This window comes from Pezoporus flaviventris, unplaced genomic scaffold, assembly GCF_033815535.1.
Source record: "Pezoporus flaviventris isolate CSIRO_AGI_PZ_B2104156 unplaced genomic scaffold, CSIRO_AGI_Pfla_v1 ptg000052l, whole genome shotgun sequence".
NCBI classification, from domain to species: Eukaryota; Metazoa; Chordata; class Aves; order Psittaciformes; family Psittacidae; genus Pezoporus; species Pezoporus flaviventris.
The window spans coordinates 653,047-676,760 of record NW_026892600.1 but is presented as its reverse complement, the minus strand read 5'-3'; the positions used below and the strand labels follow the sequence as shown (position 1 = coordinate 676,760).

At 40.1% G+C, this 23,714-nt stretch overlaps 1 protein-coding gene and 1 long non-coding RNA gene across 2 annotated transcripts in view; one reads left to right on the top strand and one right to left on the bottom strand.

Moving 5' to 3' along the window:
* The window catches only part of LOC133277187 (cytochrome c oxidase subunit 7C, mitochondrial), a 568,656-nt gene that overhangs the window by 501,160 nt on the left and 43,782 nt on the right, over window positions 1-23,714 (top strand). The window lies entirely within an intron of this gene.
* LOC133277176 (uncharacterized) lies at window positions 11,313-22,372 on the bottom strand. Its single transcript, XR_009746103.1, has 3 exons — window positions 22,317-22,372; window positions 12,785-13,062; window positions 11,313-11,390 (listed from the first exon to the last, which is right to left on the bottom strand). It is a non-coding gene; the product is annotated as an uncharacterized LOC133277176 (long non-coding RNA).

The window sequence follows — 23,714 nt, the reverse complement described above, 5'->3', positions numbered from 1 at the left end:
CTTTCCTTTTAAATTCTTTCAATGGAGCAGCAAGATCTCTGCTTGCTGTGCAGTCAGTTTTAAAAAGGAGCATTCCCATGAGCACCTTGAATCTGTAAGACTCCTGCTTTCTCATTTGAAGCTCACTGCACCTGCCTAGTGAGCAAGACCCTACATAAGCTCTCTACCCCTTCTCAGATCAAAGGTAAGTACACTTGCAGGTTAATGAGATTATAACTTTTCATATTCTGTAAATCTACTTGTTTGTGCAAGCTGCAGAGGTGATTTTCCTCTGAAGATACTCAAACCTTCTGGTTTTTAAACCAATATTACAAAGGCACAGAGTTTTCAACCCTGGCCACATAACTGCTTGGGGTGTATATGACTTAACTCTCCTTTTCCCAATTTCTTTTTAAAGTATCAATTCCCTTTAATGGCTCAAAAGCCACTAGATAAAGGAGCACTGCAGACTGGGGCAAGTGATGAAATGTAATTTAGTTTCAAAACTGATTTGATAGAGTAGCAAGAATACTATGTAAAAGCTTCAAGTAGATGTTTGTTTTAAATATCATGGGATACTTTTTATATGATAATGATAGAGCAAATTTCTCTGAAGGGGAAGAATATGTTTGAGATTTAAAAAATAAATGAGAGATATCTTCAGCCTGGGAAATACAAAGATCCAACTTAGTATAAGCATATTCACTGTTCATTTCCTAGCAAACCTATGGCAGAGAGAGACAGAAAGGATTTCACACTGTACTCAAATGTGCTGTAATTAGGGTAGAATCCTGCTAACACTCTGTATCTGGAAAGTTCATTTTTTCCAGCCCTGTAAAAGAACAATCTCAGTTATTAAGCCACGGGCATGAGGGCAACCTGTCATTTTAACACTAGGACTTGGAGTTGCTCGCACTCAGGGTCTAGAATTTAGGAATCTGATTGCTCAGATGGTTGTGATGCTTCAACTTCCCTGCTCCCGGAAAGCCAATGAGCAGTGTTGCACCCCTTTGAACTAGCACCACCGCCACTGTCTTGCCTACAGAAAAGCGCTTGAGCAGAAGAATCGCTCATGGACCCCCCATGGGGCATTACTGAGTCTGAAAAGGTCTGAAACCTACCCTGTAATTAGGGTCTGATCCAAACCTACTGGTGTGAGCCAATGCATTCTCACACAGGTTTCAAAAGACTCCCAGATCAGGCTGCAAGTTTGTAGGTATTGCATCTTCCTAGAGAATTTATCCCTCTGCCTGGCTGCCTCCCCACTTGAGCTTTAAATTGTCTTTATAAAAGCCTCTCATTTAACCTAGGAAATGGCTTAGATAATCTTCCATATTAATACCTATATGCTATGTCAAATTGGCCGCCTTTCTACTCATATCCCAAAGTCTGGACCTTTAGGGTAAGTCATTATGTTATCTAAAAATGATTGCTCTGAGACTGAACTAGAAATTCACTACTGATGGGATAGTAGCTGCTTCTGGAAAATAGCTATCTCACCTCTTGAATGGAGAGGTTACTTATCTACATTTTAGATACATATGGCAATTTCATCACACAGCCTGCTGTTTATACTTCCTGGGGTCAAGCTTCCTTTTAAATAAATAGAAATCATGATTCTTGTGACATTTCCTCAGTGCCAGATAAAAAAATATATATATATATATGTTTAAATGTTTTATTTAAAAAATTATTTGTCTACAATATACTTACATATATAAGAACAGTAGAAAGATTAGGTGTTCCCAAATGAGAAGGAGGATATAGTGATTATATCAGGATAATTCCCACTCTTAGAAAAAAATCATTATATTAGACCAGTGTGACAGACTAGAAACAGACTGTTTGTATAATTGATGGTTAATTTGTCTATATATGTGTGGACTGTCTTTTTATTTGCCAGAAGGACTCATGAATTGACCCATGCTGACTGTTAGGATCATAAAGTCTTTCTTTCCTCATAATATAAGTGAAAGAATATCATTGCATGTTTTCTACATCCAGAGCAGAAATTCACAGCTGAAATGAACGCTGGAAAAAATTCCAGTTTTCAACTGGAGACCTAAAGAAAACTACTCCTCCTGAGGCATTTCACTTGCTCTTTTATTTTTAGCATTTTTGCTGTGTTTTATTTTCCTATGATTTTTAAGTTGTAAAAAAATCCAAAATGTAACCAGCTTTAGTGTTAAGGCTTGAAAATATATAAACATAAAATACATAATCTGTCATTGATTTGAGCCAGAATATTACATTGCTTTGCTTTGAAATCATGACTGTATTACAAAACTGACAGTTTTAATGGAAAAACGGATTTTGAAAGCCGCCTTTGAAAATAGACTGAGTAATTCTCTGAGCTGTGGTTGTTTCACTACCTGTATATTCAGCATAACATCAAGAAACATTGCTTTACCTTATTCTCCATGCTATTCTCCTTATGCTTTGGAGTGACATTCAGTGGTGATAAAACCTTGTTTTACAGTAAAACCTCTACAAGCACCTTGTGTTTTTCATACCACTTCCAGTCTGAAATGACCACTGCAAGCCATCTCATTATTTTGGTCCTAAAGAGGGTACTTAAAAGAGTCCTTGGACCTATACATTATTTTCTCCTAAATTATGTATATAGAAGACCATTAAGGCCATTTAATTTAAGGTATTGCTTGTTTTCCCTTCTTGTTCCCCTGCCTCATTCTCAATTTATATAAAAATATGAGAAAATTCATGCTGAAGATGCTGTTTCTTTGGTTTCCCCTGAAGAGCCTATTAGAGATTTAACAGTGAGCATGTGTCCTGGGTTCAGCAGTAGCAGTCATGTTTTTTCCTTCGTGGTAGCTGGTGCAGTGCTGTGTTTTGACTTCCAGCCTGAAAACAGTGTTGGTGAAGCCGATGTTTTCAGTTGTTGCTAAGTGATGTTTACCCTGACCAAGGACTTTGTGAGGCTCATGCTCTGCCAGGGAGGAGGGGAAGCCGGGAGGAAGCAGGGACGGGGCGCCTGACCCGGACTAGCCGGGGAGGTATTCCATACCACAGCACGTCATGGCTGGGGTTGGGGGTGACTGGGAGTTACCCGGAAGGACACGGGCTTCCGGGTGGAACTCGCCGGTGGTATCGTATTCTCTTCCCTTGCTATTTTCCCTTATCATTGTTGTAGTTGATAGTAGCGGTGGTGATTTGTGTTGTACATTGGTTGCTGGACTGTTCTTGTCTCAACCTGTAGGAGTTGCACTCTCTCGATCCTCCTCCCCGTTCCTCCGGGAGCGGGGAAGGGGAGAGCCCCGGTGCGGGGGGGGGGGGGGAACGGACCTCGATTATTGTCAGCTCGGCACCACTCACTGGGAGTGAGTGAACAAGTTACCTGACTGGGTTTAAACCACGACAGCATGTCAACACATAATTCAGAGGGCAGAGGGAGATTAATATTAACAAAGGATATCTTTACATCTAAGAGTTTCTCAGGTACTCACATTAAACAACTGTTAACAAAAAACTGACAAATAAGAAAGTTTTAAATTGAATGGTAAAATTAATTATTTCTGCCAAAAAAATTAGGCACCAATTGTGCTCCTGATATGACACTGCTATGAATTTTCCAGTCAGGAGTCTCCTAACCCAAGGATATCTAACACCTGGATTTTGATTTTGTAGCCCAAATAAAACCAAAAAAAAAATTTTCTTTTGAAACTCTTCCAATAGATATTTCTGATATATTGTAAAGAAAAATAAGAAGGGAAAAAAGGAAAATAAGAAATCAAGTAATTTTTTTCCTTTCACAAGTCAATCTTAGACAAAAAATATTTCTCTACAGCAAAACCTTTCTAATAATCTGGGTTTACACAGACAGCACACCAGCAAACCACTAATTTGTGGCATACTTCTGCAGTTCAAACATTTACAGTGCTGAACCTGCATGAAAATTTCTCTGGCCATGACAACAAGTGCAAATTTTGTGTGAGTTCAGCCCTGAATTGCCCCTTAAGTGGGCAGTAAACTTCTGCAAGTGATTTTGTATGGGTTGGGAGCACTTTTGTACATACAGTCTCTTAACTGAGAAATTGGCTGAGATGGGACAGTCTTGCCCTTGTAGAACAAGACCTGTCATTTCTTCTTGGGAGGGCTGGTTTCTTGTTAGGCATGCTAAGGCAGAGCTAGAACAGGAAAGTCAGTACCCTGTCCCAGCAAAGCCAGACTGGTTATTCGGATGAAATGAAGAACACAGCATTTAAGACATTATCTTTACAATTTCCAGTAGTTTCTTGATGCTGTCCCTATCACCACTGAAATAACCAGGTCTCCTGCATCTTCTGAATCCAACATCTGGGAGAAACTAGATAGCCAGCTCCAGAGGTCAGACCCCATTTATACCCTAAATCACTTTTGGCTTCCACCCTAGACTCAGCCCACATTCATGAGGGCCCAGAGTCAGAAACCCTGAGCTTTTCTCACAGAAGGTAATAAGCACTTCTAGGGAGCAACTCAGTTCACCTAACAGTTGTTTTCCATTAGGATATAGATTAACGTAGCTGATTTAGAAGGTTTAAACTGGTTGTTATTATTCTTAGCCTTACAGTAAAAGAATTAACAAAACAGGTTTCTCGCAGTAAAAAATAACTCTGGTAATCTAACTAATTCAATACATTTTCTCAAATTACAGACAGCAAGGAGAGGAAAGAATCACAGAATCACAGAACAGTTTGGGTTTGAAAGGACCTTAAAGCTCATCTAATTCCAACCCCTGCCACAGGCAGGGTCACCTTCCACTAGACCATGTTGCTCCAAGCCCGTCCATCCTGGCCTTGAACACTGCCAGAGATGAGGTAGCCACAGCTTCTCTGGGTACCCAATCTGCCATTGGGCAAATTTCTTCCTTTTTTTGTAGTTTTAATGAGGAGGTTTAGGTGAACTGGTGAAGAAACCAAGATTAAGCCAAGAAATGAGGACCTCTCTACCTCCCACTTCATATTAATGCAATCTTGTCAACAGATATCTTGTTGATAAATAGTATTTAATTCAATTTTAATCAAGACATTTACGAGATACAAATTTATGCAGTGATTCCAAGTGGATTGGAATGGTATTTAGACAACGGTATCTCAGATGTGACAGATCAAATGAATCTATTTTATAAATGTAACAATTCTAACTATGTTCAGCATTTATCTGTTTTATATGTTTAGCTACCTAAATAATTAAGGTTTTCCAGGAAATCGGTTGGCAAAGGCAAATTGAAGCCAGTTTTGAGATCACTCTAGTGAAGAATGAGCAAAGATTTGTCAAGTCATCACAGACTCAAAATTCAGTTTTGTTTCAGTTATAAAGTCCCTAATTCAAAGCTATTCCTCTCCATGAGTCCAACTCATGAAAAGACTTAAAGACCATTCAGCCTTGGAGGGTTCATGGCTAAAACCTTACAGAAGGCTTAATAAATACTGGCAAGTTAAGTTATCCTCTCCAAAGCAGCTCCGTTCCAGATAAATGGTAACCCTCTATGATGTCTATCCATGACAAACCATGATGTTGCATGTGAAGGATTTACTAAAACATCTTAATAAGCTCTTGGTTTGCACTTTCATAAGTGGACCAGTGCAGAAACTGACACTTGTGTGATGCTCCCAGCAGTAATGACAGTGCCAGCAAGCATGGTGGGAATAAACATGAAGACATAACCTCATGGGTCAAAACTGTAGGATGCCCACGCATTTTACACTGTTGGAGGCAACAAGGAACAAAAAATGACTAATATCCCTGTTCCTCTGTTCTATGCTGATTGATATCCCACTGCTAACCTATGAAGATTAGTCCTCTGAAAGCCATGCTAGTTAATAACATTCTCCTTAGTTTTAATATAAAGTTTTCTATGTCCCAATAACATTGATTCATAGCCTGGAGTGAAAGGGTTTTTTCCCGAAGCAGCGTGTCAGGTGGTAGATTCAGCCTCAACAGACCATCTACCTTCAGGGAAAGCAGTTCTCACAAACAACAGAGGGATGGCACAATGGATAAAGGCCTGAAACTCAGGTTATATTATTATCTAAAAGAGGTAGGGTATTTTTGATTTAATAGCATTATGATAGGTTCATCAAACCACCGGGAAAAATCCTGTGGTGGTGCTGGTGGAGAAAACACAGTATGCTGTTCAACCTGGCAGTCATTGTAAATGGCAGCTCTGGAAAAATGAGGGATATTATATACAGAGGGAGGCAGAACAAATGCATGGTTTTTTCAGCTGCTCTCTACAGAAGACATAATTTGCAAGAGTAAGACACAGAGATAAATGTATCACATGAGCCTTTGCACCAAGCTATTGAATGAAAGGGTTAGGGAAAGGCAGAAACCAAGCAAACACATGTCCACTCCTAACTAGTGGGACCTCATGGGAAGACAGGGACAAGTTTGGGTTTTGTGTTTTTCTTAAGAAACATTGGCCTGGCATTTGTCTGCCTCCATCATCATCCGTAGTACTTCTTTCTTCTGCCACCCACATTTCCATTCACCGATTTGTTCAACCTCAAAGGGGGAAGATGACTAACACAAATGCACTCATTGTCCACGCTGTAATAGAATTAGGAACCTCAATACACCTCCTGCATTTTAATGAGGTTTGTCATATGGTGCTGTGCGGTTGTCCACTTCTCTCCTAGTTATTCTTAAGACTGTTTTGAGTGCAAGATCAGGGTTTTTTAAGCTCACAAATGCAATGCACTCAGTCCTTGAATGTGAAGGTTGTGGCCCAATGAGAGAAGTGCTGGAAGAGTGACATTTTAAGTTCACACTTAATTCTCACTGATGTTTTTGTGAGTAAGAGAAGGGAAGAAGACATAGTATCACAACTCTAACTCTGCAGTCAGCCCTTTCAACTGGAGATGCTCAGGGTACATTGCCATATTTTCTTAAAGCACATATGGGTCCTACAGGAAAAAAGAACTAGAGGCACTGCTTCATGGGGAGAGCTTCTTTCATTTTGTTTTCCATGGAACTTTGTACACTTATCTCAGTTTGCAATAAATGCTTTATCAATTTATAGGAACTCTCAATAATAAAGATTTGCAGAGTTTGAAGCCATAGGTGTTAAGAAGCTACTCCTAGGAAATATATATGAGGCACAACACAACAGAAAAATTCATTCTTCTGACACCTTTTTCATTAGTTTTTTTAAGTCCTGTTGCTCATGAAAAGGCATATACTGATATCCATGAGAAGATGGAAAGCTTAGTTTCACTGAAGTCAATGTATTCTCCTTGGAGATGCAAGCCCATGGGGTCAAATCTTTTAAGCCTTCACAGAATATCCGTGTCAACTAGCAAGAGTCCCCTTAGGGCTCTGGGTAAGTAACACAAGTTCTGGGGTGATGCAGCACTCACAGCATATAGGTCTTGCTGCCTGGCTGCCTGGCCCTACACTTCCTCATACATCCCAACCCAGACGTAGGTGCCTCAGCTTGGTACTCAGCCTGCGATAACTTATATCTCTAGTACAGGCAACACTGCATACCTCATTCACCACATCTTGGCACGTATTCACGGATCACTGTCTTGTATATTTAATTTTATGCAAGTACTTCAGTGTTTACTAAGTGTTAGATATTGATTTAGCCCAGGTTTTTCAGTGTACTAGTTGGCATTTTATATATTTGTTACTGCTGACTAACAGAAGCTTTTTTTTTTAATTGCTTTTTCAGTTACATATATTTCAAAAAGACTACACATATGAGCAAAGTAAGCAGTCTGTAGTATGAAAACAAAGCAAAGCAAATTTATTACTGTAAAACCAAATGGGATCTGAGTTAGAAATAAACAGGAGGATCATCTAGCCATTCATAGGCTTCCTCAAGCTCCATATTCTGATCTGTTACTTCACTTCTATCCATACATTTTTGTGTGCCATGCACATGAGTCCAGGACTCCCTGTTGCTCTGATTCCATGACTCTGTGTCTGCTGGTTTCTGCACAGTGTCAACAGAAGCAAAGAAAGGCAATGCAGAACAGACTTTCAGGGCTTCCACATGTGTTTTGGTAACAGTGAGAACCTAACAATTAATTTTTCTGTCTCCCTGTCTCTAGCTCCCCACGAGCTGTCATGCACACTTGCAGAAACAGTCAGTATTTAGACACAGTACGTCATCAGGAGCTGCACTTGAAGATTTATCTCTGCAATTAATTAAGACTTTACTCTTTCCAAATGTAAAATAGTAGGATCTGGAGCTCACTAGTAAACACATTTGCTCCTGAATTCAGTATTTTGTCTTTGCAAGAGGTTACATTTCCACATTCTCTGATTCAAGCATATGTAGATACAAAACTCTGCACCAAATTTTAGAGGTTGGTTTAAACTTGCCAGGACTGCAACACAAACACATTCGTAATTGCTGTCAGCTTGAAGCAATGCCTGGCCTACCAACATTAGCTAATTTTGAGGTGCAGAGACACTACCAGGTACTGCTGATCAAAAACCTTCACAGTGTTTTCCATTCTCTTTGTGTATCAAGGTAATGGTGCTGAAGTGGTCTTTTAGTTGGAGCTTACCATCAGCTGTGGGCAAATAAAAATTACATAGTTAAGATTTTGATTTTAGGAAGTTTTCTGTTACAATTTAGGAAACACGTAAACAAAGCCTTGGGCTTAAGCCAGCCTGGTGTCAGGGTTTCATAAACGCTTGGTGAAACAGCAAAGGAAAAGTGAAGCAAATGGCAAGAGCATCAGCAAATGAGCTGGCCAATGTTTCTGAGGGAACTTTGTTTCACTGGATTTTTGTCTCATGTGAGGGTCCCTGGCGTTTAGAAAAATATTTAGAAATGTATTTAGGATCATCAGCCCACTACACTGAAGATTTGCTATGGAAGTTAATATGTATATAGTGTGTAAATATAGTATAGATATTATATTCCTGAGTAATAACTTCAGGTAGCATTGGCCCACCTGTTTGATTAGGGCTGAACTGGAATATAGGGCACATACAATATGAATTGTGTCCCAACACAGTACTGAATGTTCCACTCCATTTCTAGAAATTTCTTTCCAGCATCAGCTCCATAGCAGTCCCCTTAAATCTTTGTTACATTTAAGAACCACCATGCTAGGGTAGAAAATGAGCTATATTTTCTCCAGATATATCTCCAGCTGCAGCTTCTTGAGCATTTGTCACTTCCTTTGACTGGAATAGATCTAAAATTGTTTCGGGTTTTTTTAATCTAATTAAGGTGATCAGCAAATGGGACTCAGAAAAGAGAAGGAAGTTTCAAAACTGACTCTTGCAGTCTTAGGTTTTGATGCTGCTTTTCCAAAGATTGGTAGCAGTGGCTGACACCTTCCAATTATTGAAACTGTTCAGCTTCCAACTGTCTTTAAGATTCTCATACACTACTGACAACATCTTAGCTTTTTTAGATCAAGCTGCTTAGGGTTATTACCAAAATAACTACAAAATGTTTTGTAAATAAGTTTTCATTTGACCAGAATAATCACTAATACTTGAGCATAAAAGCCCAGATGGCTGCATACACTCAACTTTTCTTCTTCAAGACAAATATTTCAATTTCAACATAAGTTACTTCCACATTGCTGACACTATATTCCAGTAGTTAAATGACTGCAAAACTATTGTAAAATCTGATAACTACAATAGGCATTATAATAATGCATATTTCTCTATGCCCATACCTCTAGAGTAAGTAAAGTTTTCCCAAAATGTAAAAAATATGTACTGCTTTCTTAAGTGTGCAGACTGAAAAAATCTAAGCAAATTGGCAGTTACTTCAATGGTAAGGCTCAGATTAGTGTAATTTACTCTTTTAAATTATTGATTTTAACGTGAATTCCGCATAATACAGGAGCATGCCTTTCCCCAGTACAAATTCACCAGTAAAAAGGACCATTCAAAAAGCAGAGTTCTGCAGCTGCATGTTTTATTTCTTAAAATAAAATGGATAAAATGATGGCTGAAGCAAAGCTGTGAAGAAGATGGGCTTGGAAAATGTGAGAGAAGCAAAGAGTGGCAGCATTACTGCCTTGGAAAGCTTCCTCTAAGCACATGTAAGGTGGCATAGATATGGGGGGAGGAAAGGAAGGGAGGGGAGAGATGCTGCACTAACTCTCCCAGTACTGCTCACCTTGTTGAGATGAATTGTTTGTAGATCAAAACACACATGTAAATCTTGGCTTCTCTGTTCCATCTGCAGAAAGGAAGCAGGCAATGTCAGTGGACAGCAATGATGTATTCAGACAACTAACATTTAAACAATGGCTGCTTACAAATCATAAATCTTCAGCAATCCTACAAAGGGGAGAAAAATAAAAAACCCAAACAAAAAAAAACACAATTATGCAAAAGACTGAGCTTCATTTGTGCAGTGAATATAGAGATTTTGTGCATAGCACCTGTAGTTAGTCCTAGTATTAATATGAAGGGTACACCACAAATAATGATCTCCCTGAGGAGCCGGCTCCTCTAGAAAGCTGAATAAAACGCTGTTTGCAGATGTTTTCAGATATCTTAATTTCTCAGCTACAGCTTTGTCTCAAGGTGGTGAATGTCAGAAGAAGAAGAATGTGAAAAACTTAGAAAGCAAAAAGTTGTAGAGGTAAGGAAGAAAATAGGAAGTGTAGATGAGGAGAAAGAGGAGATGGTTCAAAAAACAGGAGAAAACAGTTGAGAAGGTGGCACAACTGCCTCTCTGAGAGACTGAAAACCACAGAGAGGAAAAGAAAGAACTTCAGAGAAACTGGGTGATATAGGAGTAAATACAGGTGCACATAGGAAAATACAAGACCATGAGAAACCACTGCAAGGAAAGAAAAAAGAAGAGCATTCAGAAAACATACATGACAGAAGATGCACTTAAAGCAGAAAGTGTAAATTATTAAGTGTTAAATTATTAAAATGATGTTTAGTTTTAGGAATTGTAGAAACAGGTAAAGACAGGTGAGTAGGAAAGAAAAGAAATTGAGGGCAGCAAAAAGGAAAGAGCTGGTTTGGGATCACTTCCTAGAAAATTGGATGCTAAAACTTCATATAAAAATCCCATGTAAATAAGAGTATTTTTTAATTGAGTCTCTCACATCTCAGTGCTTGCAGGCTGGAATTCTGCATCCTCATTATGAAATCTTAAGAGTATTACTGAGGAAGGCTGCTGCTCTGCAACACTGTGTGTCCCATGTCTTATTTAAGTGTTTCCAAGTAATAAACAGGAATCCCATTTAGCATTGTTTGGATTGTACAGAGGTTAACTGCATGTGAAACAGACACCTTCCAGAGCCTACATCAAGGCAGAGGCATGTGTGCTGTGATCCTGTATTGTTGTTATACCTGTGAAACTTACTCATATTTGTTGTACATACATGTTGTACTCATGCTTCTCTTTAATCTTGGAAACAGGTGGCATCATTGCTAGGAGGCAGCAAGGATGAATAGGTCATGATCTAAAGAAACAAGAAAATAAAATGCAAAGGGAATTAATTTTAAATGGTATGAAATAATCCAGAAATCTCAATAGGGGTTTTATACTCTTCTTTATTACAGATTGCATGAAGATAATTCAGAAGATATACACTGGCAGGCAAAGAAATGGTTTGTATTTCTTAGGGGAAGATGTACAGAATAACTAAGCATCACATTCTAAAAAGGTAGTGTAATGATATAATTAACTGAAATTTTGTCACACATTTTTATTATCGTATAATTGTATAATGTCACACACAATTATATTATTGTATAATTCCCTACTAACTCTACCATTTTTGATATCTTCATTGCATCTATTTTTCCATCAGATATCCTTCTAGAGCATACACAGAAAGTATGAGAGGGTCATATGTATTTCAGAGTGACTGCATTAATCAGTTTGGAAGTGATGTGAACAGCTAGATCAATTTTTCTTTTATTCCTTACGTTTTCTCCTTCAGGAGAAGAACTATTCCATTTTAGTTACGCCACAGTTTTTAAAATTATGTTTTTTCTTAGTGTTTCTTCAGACCTGTATATCAGCATGAGCTACAACGAATAGCAATATTCTGGTGTGAGTTTGTTGTAAAGTCTGGCACTCAGTCAATTCTGCTTCATATTGTAAAATGGTGTTAAAGATAACAAAACTACAAATATGAGTTGACAAGTAGCAGACCCATTATTTTAATGCCCAAGATTCACCTGTCAGAAGCTGCTCTAGCCCATCCACCTGCAAAACCTCATAGGTATCGAATTTTCAGTAAACACATGTGTACACATTAACATGTGTTAATTTGTTTCTATATTTTCGCCTAGTTTCAAACTCAGTTAAAAGATATTAATGAAATTTTGCAGGCATATTGAATGTCTTTGGGGTTTTTCAAGACTTTTTTTTTATTGGTCAGCTGAGTGGTTTAAAACAGGAAACTGAATTGTATGTTATTCCCCATGTAGCATACTACCTAGTTCTTTTGTAGGCAAAAAATACTGGATTAAAATCCAAAGATATTCTTTCTTTCCACTCAAAGACAGCCTGTGTTTTCCTCCTCCCACAACCATTTTATGCTGTCAGGTTGGGTACAAGTTTCAAAACTTGTAAAAGATACAGAGAGGATGTATACAGGATATATACAGGATACAGGTTGCTCAGAGAAGCTGTGGCTGACCCATCCCTGGAAGTGTTCAAGGCCAGGTTGGACGGGCTTAGAGCAACCTGTGCTAGTGGAAGGTGTCCCTGCCTGGGCAGGGGGTTGGAACTGAATGAGCTTTAAGGTCCCTTCCGACTCAAAGAGCTATTGAGTAGTTGCAGTACTGGTCACAGGAACTGAAACTTCTGCAGTGCTTGTCACCAAAGTTTGAACATCCACCTTACCTGAGCTGGAGTTTGAGTGGCTGCAGTTCTTGTTCTGGGCATAAAACTAACTTGGATGACTATTTCTCGAGTTTGAGTAGGTATGGTCCTGGTCACTGGAGTTTGAGTAGCCACAGTGTTTTTTGCGGAGCCTGAAGCGACTCCAGTGCTTGTCACTGGGGCTTGAGTAGCCATAGCTCTTGCTACTGGGACATTAATAGCTGTAGCACGTGTTACAGGGATTGAAGTAGCCAAACTCCTTGTCAATGGAGTTTGTGCCCCTCTTTTTCTCCTTCAAGCTGTGGTGCTTCTGTGGGTTGGAGTAGACACATGTAGCTGTTTAACCCTAAGGATGGTATATTCAACAACATACCAACTCCTAGCAATAGGGACAGGCTGGTTTCAGCATCCAAAGAGTATTAAAATTTTCAGAATTGTCAAATGGTGCTGTAAATAGCCTGGTGGGGGAATATCTCCTCCATTGGTTGGCTCTCCAAGGAGAAAAAGCAAGAGATATGATTATTAATAGCTCCCATTAGATGGTTCCCTATGTATAGAGGTTATGGCAATGCTGAGAACACAGACCAGATCAGTTTCATGACCAGCAAGTCCACTGTGCCACAAGCCACCTCTATACAGTACAACAAAACAAGAACCTTAGCCCAGGCCCCAAAGGTGATAAGCAAAACAGGGAATGTATGCTGCAAGCAAGATAATGGCATAAGACCACTCTGAGAGAAGCACAGCAACTCCAAGAGCAAATGAATCAACACTGTGACCCATGACTATTCATTCAAAACACTGGAGGTTTACCATAAATTTATTTTGACACACTCTGGTCAGATCTGTCATTATCTCAACCCTCTGTGCCTCACTCTTTTTTAAGCACAGCCAGTAACAGCACCAGGTGGGATAAGGAGAGGAATCTAAAGAATATAAAATCTATAGGTTGATATACGAACAGTTTAATAGCTAAAATAAAGTAAAATACAGTGGTAATAGAAAGAATACCAACAATAACAATCACGATAACAATAGGAAACAACGAGAGAAAAAATGAAAGCTCAGAAAACACAAGTGATGCACAATACAATTGCTTACCACCCTCTGAATGATGCCCAGCCTGTCCCTCCACAGCAATCTGGCCCTTCTGGCCAACTCCCCCCAGTTTATATACTGGCATGACATGCTGTATTATGGAATACCCCTTTGGTTAGTCTGGGTCAGATGTCCTGTCTCTGCTTCCTCCCTGCTTCCCTTGCCCATTCTCACTGGCACAACATGAGACTGAACAGTCCTTGAGTGGAACACACATTACTGAGCAACAACCAAAACATAGGTGTGTTATCAGCATTGTTCTCAGACTAAAGCCAAAACACAGTACAACAACCAAAACATAGGTGTGTTATCAGCATTGTTCTCAGACTAAAGCCAAAACACAGTACTGCACCTGCTAGTAGGCAGGAAAATTACAGCTGAACCCAGGACACCCTTCTATGATTCTATGAAAGACAGGGCTTGTGCCTGCACTGTCCCAGCAGAGCAAAGCTGTGATGGGACAAGGGTGACTGGGTGGTGGGCATTGCTTGAGCCTTCCGTGTTGGAACCAAGAGGGAAACCTTGGGTTTGACATTGGAATGAGGACATAGCAGTGGTTAAGGGCATCACTGCCACTCTTGCTGCTGAGCTGGCTATGGCTTTCTTAAAGGTAGAGGTTTCATGCCCAGGTACAACAATCTGTGGTTATTGAGAGTGAAGGTTATGAATAAGTGTATCACCACAACTAGTATCTAAATCTAGCAGGAGGAAAACCACTCAGGAGGAGAAAGTCCTTACATTTTGCTTTTTACTGTAAAAATCATGGTAAGTAGTGTCAGCCCCGTAATTACTCAGATTCAGAGAGCTCGCTACCCAAATTTGGAGGCACAGAAACACATTAGTACGTTGAAAAAATATATTCCTACCTGTCATGCACTCAGCAGTCTTTTCCTACCCCAAGGTAGGAAAATCAATTTTGAAAATCAGTCCTAACAGCTTCTCTCCCTTTTTTTATTGTATTTTGCTGAGTGGTTAAAAAAAGGCGAAAAGAAAATCAGACCTTGCTTTGAAATTTATCGTTTCAAACAACGGTTTCCCCTTCTCTTAAAATAATGGTGAAAGAGAAATAAAGTGCTGAAGAGTCACTTACAAAGCCTTTTACAAACCTCAGGGAAACAGGTATTCAGTGGTAAAGAGAGAAAAGAAGTTGTATGTTTGCTGCAAGTGCTGGAAGTGATTTGTCTTTAGGGATAGAAATCCTCTCCCCATGAGAAGCTACCTGGGAGGAGGAGGTCAGCACAGTACTCCCATTTGTACTTCTGTAGTATTTTCATATAGAAACTCAAGTGCTTCTTTTCTTAGCATGCTTGTCTGAAAAGTTCAACACAGCCTCCTACAATACTCAGGGTCTTGTAAAGCCAAACATGTTCTCCTTTTTATTTTTTTCCTTCCTTCTTTTTTTTTTTAACCATAGTTGATTTCAGGACTAAGATTAACCCTCAGCCATTTACCAGACTGTACATTGTATTCATGCTTTTCAGTGTTGCTGCCTTCCCAGTATCACCATAGCATGCTGCATTAGCAATAATATTTACTGTCCTGTCAGTCGGTCAGTGGCAGCAGGCTTACTGAAATGGGTCATTTGTTATTCAGCTCAAATCACAGCCATTGAGAAATCAAGCTGGGAGATGCTTATTTCTGAACTTTTATTATCTGAATGTGCATGGGTGTCGTGGTTTAAACCCAGTCAGGTAACTTGTTCACTCACTCCCAGTGAGTGGTGCCGAGCTGACAACAATCGAGGTCCGTGTCCCCCCCCCACCGGGGCTCTCCCCTTCCCCACTCCCGGAGGAACGGGGAGGAGGATCGAAAAAGTGCAACTCCCACGGGCTGAGACAAGAACAGTCCAGCAACAAATCACCACCGCTACTATCAACTACAACAATGATAAGGGAAAATAACAAGGGAAGAGAGTACGATACCACCGGCCAAGAAAGCGAGTTCCACCCGGAAGCCCCTGTCCTTCCGGGTAACTCCCAGTTACCCCCCACCCCGTGCATGACGTGCTGTGGTATGGAATACCTCCCCGGCTAGCCCGGGTCAGGCGCCCCGTCTCTGCTTCCTCACAGCTTCCCCTCCTCCCTGGCAGAGCATGAGCCTCACAGAGTCCTTGGTCAGGGTAAACATCACTTAGCAACAACCGAAAACATCGGCTTCACCAACACTGTTCTCAGGCTGGAAGTCAAAACACAGCACTGCACCAGTTACCACGAAGGAAAAAAAACATGACTGCTACTGCTGAACCCAGGACAATGGGCTTTTAGACAAAAATGTGTAAAACTTGTGATTTTGAATAGTGAACATGACATGGGGGGGGGGGGGGGGGAGAGCTATTTATACTGGTTCTTTCAAATGAAGTCTTACCCAACTATGCCTTTTTTAAAAGTATGCAAATATAATTTACGTGTTCTCAATTTAAGGTCCTTTTGATGGTGTTAGAACAAAGTAAATAAGGAATCTGAGTCAGCTGTTATACTTGTAGACTTAGATTAATTCTGTATGGCTAAGACAGTGAATATAATATCACAATGCTGTTGTGAACCTGAAGAGAGAGATCTGTGGGAATGGCATTGGCAACAAAGGTCACCAGAGAGGAAAACATTTTCTTTTCTTGTAGAATGTTAACATTTAGAAAGACGTATCAACAATGAAATGCTCTCTTCTTGAATCAAAACAAATTTCTTTTTTTAGTACAATGAAATATTCAAAGGCTTATTTCCAGCTCAGAAGTGCTGGAGGAATTCAATGAAACTTCTGATGTTTCACCAGTCGATGACCAGAGTGTGGTGGCCTTTTTATTTGAGGGTTGTTTGTTTTTTTTTTTCCTGTGGTTTGTTTTTCCCAATTTTTCCTGGAAAAATAAGATAATAATAGTAATAATAAAACAAAATAAATCTAAAAAGCAAGCAAACTTCAGGAAAATACTTAATTTTACTTTATAATTAATGAAATGCAGCCAAATGCAGTTAAAAACACACACACACCCCCCCCCCAATGCTATGAATTAAAAGAAATAAGAAAGAAAGAGCCATGTGTATGCTTTGTTAAATATGAAAACAACATAAAATACTTTAGCCATCCTTTCTGACAGGATCACTTTACCATTTTATCTGTGTTTAGGGGCAACAGCAGACTAAACTGTGATGGTGATGATAGAATTGTTCCCTTGCAAAGCAATGGACAGTCTAGCCATGCATTCATCAGGGGTCTGATTAACCTTAGAACTACTTGCTTCCTGACCCTCGTTTAGTTGAAGATGTCCTGTCTCACTGCAGGCAGTTGGATTAGATATCTATGAAGGTCCCTTCCAGCCCAAACTATTCTATGATTCTGCAATTCATAATGCTTCATAAGCCTCATAAATTTGTCTTAGCTGATAATGCTGTGTAAGACTCCTTGGATAACATGGAGCTACCAGATCTTCCCTAGCACTCTTGTGTTCCTGCCAAAGTAGCCTTGCCAGTAACGTTGACAACACCACAATGTTCTAGTTTGTTGGATGTTTTACTTTAAAGCATCTGTGAGGCTTCTTTCAGCCCTGCCTGGATAGCCGTAGGGCTAGAGGAACGTCAAAGTACCTTGTGCCATCAGAAGAGCCCTGGATATACACGTGCAAAACGGTCCTTGCTCCCTTCTCAGGGATTTATGCATGGGCACAGCCCTGGACACCCATACACCAGCTCCCAGAGTGTTCAAGACACCAAAATGACACTCAAATAGTGTCAGGCAAGGCAGGGGACTTGTGGGATGTCTCATATCCCCTGAGAAAAGGTCTCAGCGGTGGGAAAACTGAAGGATACCCTGGTTCTTGATGAGTCATGGAAGACCAACGGTAGAGCTGATGCCTGGTGGGGTTTCACATCTAATTTCCAGCCCCCTTCCTCAACAGTCCTCCCTGAACTGCTGGTGGTCTCCCTGTCCTGGTATTACATGCCCTGCAGAAGGGATTGGCTTTGCCAGGAGGGCAGAGAAGAGGCTGCTTTATCTTCTGTGGGGTGGCCTGGGCTTGCACCACTGTGGTTCTACCCTTGACAGCAATTGCTGCATTAAAGGCTTTCAGAGAAAAGCTCTTTCCATGGGTATCTTTAGAACTTGCAAACTTTGCATGATGTGGAAATGTGCTTCTGAATACATTCCAATGTTTCCAGTCATTATCAGTTTGCAGGGTGCTGTAGTCCCATGCAAATAGCTTCAGTTATTCAGCTCTGGTAAACTCTTGGCAGCCCAAAAGAAAAAAGAGAAAAAAAAAACATTAGTGACCACATTTCTTTGGGTTTTTTTATTTTTTTCCCATGGATATGTTAAGGATGGGGAAATGGCGAGGATGTGGGGAAGGAAGGGAAGGAGCCTTATGACTGCTGAAATTCAAGGGAGATGAGAACCATGAGTTTAGCTAAATCATCTTCAAGTGAATTGCTGTGAGGGTGAATGTGCAGCAGGGTAGTGCGTAGCTGTGCGCAGCATCAGGAGTTGCTAGGCTACTCCCAGCAACAGGAATGCACCAAACAATGTGCTTATATCTTTTTAATTTTGAAAAATAAAATAGGTATTGACATAAAATGCAGTGCGGCACTGAAAGTAATTTCATAGTGGAGAGATCAGAAGAAAGGTGCCTTTCATCTCAGTGACAGCAGTTTACCTCTGGTAGTGACTTACAGGCAGCAGCACCGGGACCGCTTGCTGGGGCGCCCATATGCAGGAGCATACTTGCAGCTCCTGCACCCCAGCAACTCCTGCCCCAGACTCTCATCCAAAAGCCACCAGGCAGCTGCTGCTCTCAGGCACATCAGCTGGTCCCACAGAAACTCCTGACAGTCCCAGTGATGTATGGGCATCAAGATGGAGAGGGGGGAATAAGCCATCCTTTCATGATGGAAACAAATCTGACAGGTCTAGTAGAGGCTCTTAGCTTACTGTTGTGCTTTGAGCTTTATTACCATAGTTGTTATTATTATAATTCTCCTGTTCATAGATAATGTCATAATTTACAGTCAGGCATTGTGCACAGTGGATGGTTGATGTCACTTGGGCATGAATAACCCTTTCTATAGAATTAATAATCGATCTTCAGTGAGAAATGCCTGGGGAGGGGGAAGAATGGGGGAACTCTTCCACAAATACAGAAAGGGGACCTACAAGAAATCTGGAGAGGGACTTTTTACAAGGGCATGAAGGGATAGAACAAGCAGGAATGGCTTTAACCTGACAGAGGGCAGATTGAGATGAGATCTGAGGCAGAAATTCTTCCCTGTGAAGGTGGTGAGGCGCTGGCACAGGCTGCCCAGAGAAGCTGTGGCTGCCCCATCTCTGGCAGTGTTCACGGCCAGGTTGGATGGGGCTTGGAGCAGCCTGGTCTAGTGGAAGGTGTCCCTACCCGTGGCAGGGGGTTGGAATTAGCTGGTCTTTAAGGTGCCTTCCAACCCAAACCATTTGGTGGTTTTATGTTATGATTCTATGATAAAAGCAGCCTTTCCTCAGATGTTGCTCTAAGGATTGACAAGATGAACTTCACAAGCCTCTGCGCTGTGCTCCTATGGTCCTAAAATAATCACTTGATGTGGGAGAAACATGATGTCTGCACGGTGGGAGGACAGAGGTCTCTGCTAGATTTCTTCCACCTGGAAAGTGTGCTCAGTAGGTTAGGAAGGATAGCAGCCTTTCACCAGCAGCAGCTTGCTTCATGGGCTCAACCACCATACAAAATAGGTTTTTAATGTTATAGATGCATCATTTATCAGAAAAACATAAGGATGGTGCCACTGGATATCCATTTGGTTGCGATTCTTGAATCAGACTCGGCTGCCGTACTTGAAGGATCAGAGAGGGGAGGACAAAATGTCCTCTTTCCCTGATCTTACTTAAAAAAAGCCACAACCATGTTTCTGTGCTAGGAGTATATTTGTTTCAGTCAACTGCAGTGTCTCCCAGAACAAAGAGGTTATCATGGAAAGCACATAGTCTTTCCAGTTTTCTGTCTAAAGTTGCCTGCATGTCCTTCAGCAGTTCCACCAGCATCTTGTGTTAGGCAACAATGGAGGAAAAAGCAGTCCTCTTGCGGTAACTCTATACTACAGTTAACCACAGCCCCAACATCTCATTTTCTAAACTGATAATGGTAAACTGCAGGGCAGCTCAGACCACAATGGCTGAGCTATAGGAAGGACTCATTTTGCCTTGATGCTTTTCACATCCGTTTTTTTAAATTGTCAGTGGGTTTTATACTCTGTACAACTGAATATGAATACAGGTTGCATTTTTGTGGATGGATTCTAATGACACTGTAAATTACAAGGGCAAGTCCCAAAAGGGTTTCAGAGCCCCAGCACAATACAAAGGTAAAATGATATTATATAATTAGTAGAGAATAAATTTCAAAGCCACCAGGACTTTGGCTTCATTTACTGAATCAGTTTCTCTAGAACTTCACATATAATACCTGAATTGTCAAAGACTTGTTGGATTCCTAAAAGAGATGTTAATTTACTTACAGAAGGGATTCTTCATGAGTTTTAAAAATTAGTCCTGTAAGGATACACTCAGATCAATAGTGCTGGCTAAAGGCAGAGCTAACTCATCTGTGTCTTTCCTGATACCAGTTTTTCTAGCTTACTCTTAAAAATTATTCATGGTTGGTATTTCAGCACTTCCCAAGACAAAAAAAACTAGTGTTGAACTCTCCTCACTGACCATTAGGTTTTCCTGATGTTTAACCTCAGTTGTGTTATTTGCAATGTGAACTCATAGGTCCATTTTAACTCACAGCAGACCATAAAAAAAAAAACAAAAAAAAAAAAAGCTCTTCATTAATCTAAGCTGATTCTTGTTTCCTTCTGCCTTTGCTTTTAGCTCATGTTTTGCAGAGCTGATCAGACTCACTACCATACTCTGCATTTACATCATGTCTATATTTCCCCCATATAACTTCGCAAATTACATTTTCCACCTTTAAATACTAGTGGCAGGTCCTCAACTGGAGAAAAATCAATATTGCTACATAAATGGAATCCAGTTGACTTGAGCACAGCAGTTACAGCTCTTTACTAGTACCATCTGTAAAGAGGGTGAAAAATATATATATGTATGACAAGTTCTTTAAATTAGATGGATAAGAAAGTACTGCAAGTGTAGGCATTACATTTTTTTTTCCTGCTGCCCCTAATTCTCATCATCATAGTAACCCAAATAAGCATAATTGGCCAATGGTGAAAACCAATTGAGAAATAAAGCCAAAAATCAATATTCATACATGGAATTTTTGGGGGTTAAATTTAGTTTGCATTTTATTTCCCAACTCACATGATGTTATGTGTTGCAATATTGGTTGCACCCATTCTTATTAGACAATGCCTTATGCCCCTTTTTTCCTGTGCACGTCTGATGCCTACTGAGTTCTAGTACTGAGGGAGAAAACCCTGCTTAGATAATTGGATACAGGCAGCAAGACAGGAAGAATCAGCTACAGATCTCACCTCAAAGTGGTGGTGATACTGATCCAGGCATGATGAGAAGAGCTATACACTGCCTTAAACCACAGCTTGCTCACTGCGTTCAGAAGGCAGCCAGGTACAGGACTGTGACTCCTCTTGGTAGAGGAGTTTCTCTTCTTCTCATGCAACCCAAGACAAACCAAAAATATATTCCTTTTTTTTTTTTTTTTACAAGTAATGATGGATTAGAGTCACATTGCACTGCCAGACCTTTCCTTGGAATATCATTGCTATAAACTTTCCTTACGTCATAGAGGTGTACCAGTATTGGCTGTTAAGACTGCCAATTTATGTCATATAATTCTGGGATGCCACCCAAAAATTGACAGACAATGAAAGCATCAATTTTTAATCCCTTCATTTATTACTTACTGTATTTCTCCAGCACTGGTTTAATCTTTCTATTCAGATAAAAGATAATTTGAAAACATTTTCTAGAATATGGAACATTAAATTATAGCCTAGAGTACAGAAAATCAAATTATATTCTAATTTTACAATACTTGTATTAAGAACTCAAATAATCTTGCAACATTATTTTTTTTATTAGATATATAAGATAGAATTACAGCCCCAAGTTTTAAAATAAAATGTTGCTTTGTGTTGCTTTATTTCTGGATTGGTTGTTTTTTGTTTGTTTGCTTTGTTCAATGCTTTAAAAGTGCTTTTCTAGTCTTAGAAGAGCATTTGCAAGCATAGTACCATGGGATGCACATTTTTCAACTCTCTATAATTTCCAGCCCCAAATCTGGTGACTCTAAAAGTAAAAAGATTTCTTTTTATCTCTTGTTATATTCATCTCTTATGTTATGCTTGACTTGTTCTTTGCAAGAAAGATGCTATTCAAGGCAGCTGAGGTAAAGGGATATAACTTTCTTTATATGTTGATTACTTGTTTTTCTACCTTTATTTTCTTAAATATCCATGGTCTGTGAAGAGACTGTATGAGTTGGTTTAATCTTTGGCACCTACAGAGCATTACCAGGTTTGTAGTCAAGCTGCAGTACTTGATGTTCTTCTCCAAAGAAGTCTTATGTGTAAGGTGAAGGATTTGTACCATCTGAAGATTAATCAAAGCTTGTGTAGTGCCTACAGAGTAGTTTCCAAGTAGTTTCCAATGTTGTTGCATTGCACAACAGATCCTCACTGCTTTTGTTTTGCTATTGTCGAGGTAGAGGGTCACAGTTTTCTTCTGGTACAACAAAGAACAGAAAACCAGTGCTGACTATGCTGGGAAATCATCTCATCCATCCTGTGTGTTTAACTCACCTGCCCTCTCATCCTACTCTATGTAACTCGCCAGTCCGTACAAACAAGCTAGTGGCATTTTACCACTAGCAGTTTATGGGGGAAGCATTTTTCTCCTGCAGTGAAGGAATATATTCAAGACCAAGCCAAGCCCAACACCTTTTTTCACCCATAACCTACTCTAATCTTTCTTGTGCCAAAGTCCAAAGGAGGACATTGCAGTCTTTAATGAGAAGGTTACAAAATTAATTCCAGCTATCTTACCATAACTGCGAATGACTGACTAATTCCATTGCCTCCAAAGCAAATCAACATAGCTAAAAACAGGACATGTCACAATATGGGCATGCAGTGAGAGGATTATAACACAACGTTTTCTTCTTCTGCCTTAACCTGCAAGTCGTCCTGTCGTGATTGTGAATGTAACATTAACACAGCTGGCACCAAAGCCAATTATACCAACCTAAGCAAGCTAAGCTTTCCTTTCCAGACAATTTTCCATCACACTTTTAATAGAAGTTGCACAAGACCTGCTCTCTGTCCAGTTTGCTGTGCAAATATGTGTGCTGCAAATAGAACGGACATATGGCAATACCTCTGCTGAAGGAGCCTCTGAGCACCACGACCACTAACAGAGGCTAGAGGGAACAGACAGATTTGTGTATTAAGAGATGCACCGTACTCTCCTCCTACCTTTGTCAACCACTGCCCACCTGCATGAGATCCCCTTCCAAAGCAGACCCATACTTGTCGTCCTGCCAGAAGCACTCAATAGTCATGAGAGCAGTAGCCCGATAAACCTTTTCATCACAGAAATATGCAGTATTTACCAGCATGAACAAGAATATGCTTTGTCTTTTGGCTTCAGGTCCACAAGGAGTAAACTAGCATAGCATCTCACGCAGAGCAAAAGCAGGTTTAAAAGGGAGGTTTCCAGTTTAGAAATGGGATTGACTTTGCCTTGCAGTTCTAAACTCTCAGCTTTCCCCTTGTAAAAGTCAAATACGAGCTTACCTAGCAACAACACACAAGCTGTACCTACCCATAAACCATCTCAGTGAAGCTTTTCTGGAGCAAACAATTACAGCACTGTGATTATTAGAATGTCACACTCACTC